Source organism: Mus caroli, chromosome 3 (assembly GCF_900094665.2).
Source record: "Mus caroli chromosome 3, CAROLI_EIJ_v1.1, whole genome shotgun sequence".
NCBI classification, from domain to species: domain Eukaryota; kingdom Metazoa; phylum Chordata; class Mammalia; order Rodentia; family Muridae; genus Mus; species Mus caroli.
In genome coordinates, this window is record NC_034572.1 from 125,369,107 (window position 1) to 125,374,754 (window position 5,648).

Here is a 5,648-nt window from a genome sequence, read left to right on the forward strand (position 1 = left end):
CTCTCCCCTCTTCCCCCTCTACCCTCTCCCCTCTCCCCTCTCTCCCCTCTCCACCCCCCTCTCTTCCCGACCTTCCTTCCTTCATGTACCTAAAATATGATCACCAGCTTACTGCTCCTGCCAGCAGGCCATGCCTTCCCAACTGTTAATGGGCTCTATCCCTCTAGAACCATAAGCTAAAATAAACCCTGTCTTCCTTAAAAAACAAACAAAACAAAACAAAAACCCCACACCTGGTTGGTATTCCTCATGTGTCTTTTCCCCTCAGTGGTCTCCTCCCGAGACAGGAAGACACTCTCCAGAATCTGCTGTTCTCCTGCCACGCATTATTCGTCTTCTCGGATTTTGCGCACATACCTTTCTGTTAGCACTATTCAGTCATTCCGTGGGCTTTATGTTTATAGGACGGATGTCACAGCATAAATATTTTTCAAAAGTAGTTTTATTTCTCCTCACATTATGACATTTATTTTATGCCCTTTGCATGTTGCATATTAGTTTTAATTGTTAAGTAATTTACATGTAAGGATGTGCTCTTTTATATTATATTATGTGATTATCACTTCTAGTAGTAAATGACCGATTTACATTTACTTAAATATTTATAAACCGTACACAAGATGCTTGACTCACAGTGCTTTAACATGAAGATCTCATTTTCAAATAATTCATAATGAAGTGCGAGTTATCTCTTCATTAAATCCCTTTATTTTATTTTATTTTATTTTATTTTATTTATTTTATTTTTTGTGGAAGACATTGTCTTACTCTGTTGCCAGGACAAACAGCCTAAAACTGACTATGTAGTTCAGACTGGCCTACAAAACATGGGAATATTGTGACTTTAGACTCCTATACGCTGGGATTACAGGCATGAGCCACCACATCAGGCTTTATTTCTGAACACACACATACGTGTGTCTATGTGTATTTGTGTGTATGCATGCATGTATATACAGTTCTCCTTATGTTAGATAATCTAAAATAAGTGGATGAATTTCCAGGTTCCTTAAATTTTGGTTTAACTACAAAAGGTAAACCAAGAGGAGATCAACAACTTAAACAAACCCTTAATAATTCAAGGCAACTGAAACAGTAATAAAAAGTTTCTGACAGAAAAGAAGCTCAGGCCCAGATGAGTTCACACCAGAGCTCTGTAAGACTTTCAAAGATGGGCTGGAGAGATGGCTCAGCGGTTAAGAGCACGGACTGCTCTTCTAGAGGTCTTGAGTTCAAATCCCAGCAACCACATGGTGACTCACAACCATCTGTAATGAAATCTGATGCCCTCTTCTGGGGTGTCTGAAGAATGCTACATTGTACTTCCATAAATAAATAAATTAAAAAAAGACTTTCAAAGATGATCTTAAATGATTAACAAACCTGAACACAAGGAACTCTTCCAAATGGCTAGTATTGGTCTGTTACAAAGACACAGGATGAGACACCAACCACCACCACCACCACCACCACCACCACCACCACCACCACCACCACAATAACAACAGGAAGAAAAGAAAAAGAAAAACAAAAAGAAAGCTACACACTGAGTGTTAAGGTGACATACTCACTCCCTACCCTTGGGGGGGAGGGAGGGGCAGATGCAGGCACATCTCTGATCATAATGATGCAATGAATTCCCAAAAGAGAAAGCTGTATGTGTGGAAGTGAGACTAAGCAAGCTTAGTGGTCCCTTCTCCGTGTTTTCACAGTACTTTGAGAAAACGACTCTTAAGCACTGAATTGCATCATGCATTGCTGTGATTGCTTATCTATTTGTCTATGTCATACGACTGCAAGGTCCTTGGTGGAAGGTCATGGATGCTACTCATCAGCTTCTTGCTACTGCCTGACATGGTATTGGGTTCCTGGTCCCCTATGAGGAAATCTGTGTTGGACGAATTTAGAAAGTGAAGAAGAAAACCATGTATACTTCCACTGAACAGAGGCACCTCTCCTTTTGGTGTATTTCAGCAGAATGATGGTGATTTGGAAATGGAGTTGCCTACTGATCTAGCATTGTGGGAATACACCTGTATGTAACTGTAACAATGGCCTCTTGCTGTTATCACTCGGTCCACAATACCCCAGGGGCATTGCATTTCTGCTGGCCTGTTTTCTTTAGTACCCTGATGTGCTCTAGGCCATGATCCTGAGAATAAATTGTCCATCTAATCTAACCTGAATTCCGGGCAGGAGTGCACCAGGACATTCTTTCCTGAGTGGAGAGAGAATTCATTGGCAAGCTCACATGAAAATATTCCATTTCTCAAATGATCCCACCTGCAAATAAGACCCATGATTATTATTTATTATTTGTTGAACACAAGCTCTGTTCTTAGTGCTATTTAAAAAAAATACAGAGAAGAATACAAGCACAACACAAACCACCGGGGACTATACGGTCCATGCCTTAGGGCTTAACAATCCACACCAGACACAGCATGCAATACATCTATGACAAGATTAAAACAGTGATTGCAATTCTGAAGCAACAGCTCTCAGAGATATTTTTATGACTCTAAAAAACTTACACAAGGTATTGTGACTGAATATTTTTTTAATCAAAATGAGCAATTTTCAGGAGGACCAGTTAAAGAGAAAAGGGATGGTGATGTGACAGATAGGGTTCCAGAGTGAGGTCAAGCATTTACCAATGTGACACTAGTGAGCCACCAATTGATTTGGGCAAGGGAAGGATGCCTGTGTGCATAGATTTGATGCCAGCATTGTGGCTGTTCCTCCGTGTCTGTGAGATTTGCTGTAACAATGGACTCATCTTAAGTTCCTCTGTTTATGTGATGACCTGCACTGAGCTCACAAGCATAAATGAATAGGTAAGCTAACCCTGAGGAGAGTTCCTGGAATGTTTGCCAAACTTTAGTGCATGTTACTTAACCGAAAGGCAATGACAGAATGCACAAGAGCTTCCTGACAAAGAGCAGAAGATTGGATTAGGCACACAGAAAGCTAATGGTTTTTCTCTAAAACAACAGGGCATTGGAAAGCATTTGCTAGAGAAATCAGGCTTAAGGAGGCTTAGAGTGATGCATGTGCATCTGAAATTGTTTCCGAATATGTATCTGGGGGAAGGGAATTTGAGGTTTTGTAGGTTGGAAGCAGAGGCTGCCGTGAAGTTACCTGAAAACCTCTGTGGAGCCCACAGCATTTCTGTCAGCTCATCAGATGACACCTGTCTCTCTTTCTATACACAGGGGTCTCACCACTGCAGAGTGCCATCCTTGTATCATGCTTTAAGGTCTGGCCTTTTCTCTCTGACACATTTAATGATAAGGATTTTGTGTCACAGATTGTAATATTCAACGTCAATTACTGCTTACTCTTAGCACATCAGAAATTCTTGTGCTTGCTCATCCCTCAGTCCAATGTGCCTCTCCAGCTTGGGGAACTTTGACTTGGTCTGATGAGAATGGTTCACTATCTTAAACTTACCTCCTGGGACCAATGTGAGCTTCAGGTCTGATTATTGGTCTTTTCTTTCTGACATTGAATTAATGCAGCCACAGCTGCTTTGCTTCCTGAGAGAAAGAAAAGGATACAAGAGGAGGCCTTGGGTAGGATGAATTCATAGTGCTTATCATACAGTCTGGGACATGTAGAAAACGTGTTCCCTTTGTCCTGAGCTTGCTTCTTGTTACTGGATTCTCTATCTTCCATCTCAGGAAATTCTTTCTTTCCTAGAAAATTGTTTGCCTAGCTGAATTTTCAAGTGCAACACCTTCACGATGATCTTTTCCCTCTAAATTATCTGTTTTCTCTTCATCTTATTTTTTAAAATTCTTACTCTATGGGTATGCACAGGTGTGAGTGAGTTAGTAAATATGTATGTGTGTGTGTGTGTGCACACACACACACACACACTACATTCATGTGTGTACATGTAAATGACAAAGGTCAGCTTTAGGTGTCATTTCTCAGGAGCTACCCACCGCTTTATGTTTTGGCCAGGAGTTCACTGATTTAGCTAGATTAGCTGGCCAAGGAGCCTTGGGGGTGAGAGCTGGTTCTTTTATCTACTCCTCAGTCCTCTGATCACAAGGACGTGCCAAGATGACCTGCTTTTCATGTAGATGTGGGTGGTTGAACTCCTGTCCTGCTTTCATGGCAAACACATGATCAACTGCGTTATCTCCAGCTCACTTCCTCTTTGCCTTTGGTTTTAGAGGAAGAGTTCCTCTGCCTCTTTAAAAGCTCTTCATCTGTGTCACAAAAGCTTTCTCTCTGTTCCAGGCAGTCTCACTTTTCATAATTGTCATACTTCTCTTTTTAATGTCTCCAATTTTTTTTCTCTGCCATAGAACTGAGCTCCTTGAGAGCGACAGATAAATGAGCATGCCATGTGTGGTTTTAGGTGTACTCAACTGCTGGAATGGACCAGGTTGCATAGTCCCTGTGAAGTTCTTGAATGATGCTATCAATTGAAGATGGCCAAGTCAACAAGGAAAGGGAGATGACAGAAGGTTGGGGAGGGCAAGAACAGGCTGGAAAACACAGAGACAAGCTGGTCTCTAGGAGCAGAGCCTAGAACTGCTGTGTTTTCCCTTGCCTCTTGGTAGCATGGGATCCTGTAGGAGTCAGGCTCCTTCATTGCAGAGTTCAATATATTCTTGGTACATAAGTTAGAGAAGCTGAGCGAGAACCTAAGAGAATAGAAAAGTTACAGGCCTGGCTTCTGCCTCATGTCATCTGATAAATGACACATGTTAGCTACAAAACAGCTGCTGCTTCACTCTTGTCCCCCACAAATTTCCCAAGAGCTGTCCTCATAATCTACCCTAACTAAATATGCACAGTGAAGTGTATTCTGGGAAATGTAGTTTCCCAGTAACATTGATACTTTACAGACTCACCATCATCCACCCTTTGTCAGCTTGCATCAATAAATACTTCTGCAAATCATATTTTAAACTCAGTGTCAGGAAGATAATTCGTTGACGCTTCTGCCTCACATACAGCTGTGACTGGTATGGCTTATCTTACAGCCTCTGTGCTCTCAGACCTGCTGCGTGGGCCACACAGGAGAGCTGAGGATGGTTGTGGTAAGAATGGAATCCTGAATCTTTCCAGTTTTTCATGGCACTATTTTATAGAATGGGGTATTTTGCTCTGGTCTTGTATTTCTTCAAACATGGGGAGATCTACTCTGCGGACGTTCTCCCCTTTGCTGTTCTTGCTCTAGAGGCCAGAAACTAATGTTTGGGACCCGATTGCCAAAACTGGTGACCAAATATGCACTGAGGAGGTGGCCAAGGGGCTGAAGGATTTGTTGATGTTCCATTACTTGCCAGCTTTAGCTCTTGCTAGTGGAGTTCAGAGGCTATTCTGGATGCAAAGGAATTGGTGTCAGTTCAGAGCCAGGATCTAACAAACCCCTGGAACCAATTATTTCTCCTTTCCCAAGGCAAGGGTCACACTGGAAACAGCTGACCATGGGGAAAGGCTGTGAGGGTGCTTAGCAGTGTACGTTTTGGGCGCTGGAGTCAAAATTTATGTATTTATATATTGATTGTATATCTTGCTACTTTAATAAAAGTGATTAGCAGCTCTTCCGGTCAGAAAAGCACCAGGGTAGCTAGGGCGCAGGGTCGGCTGACACTCGCCAGCTACCCACAACACCCGCCACAGGA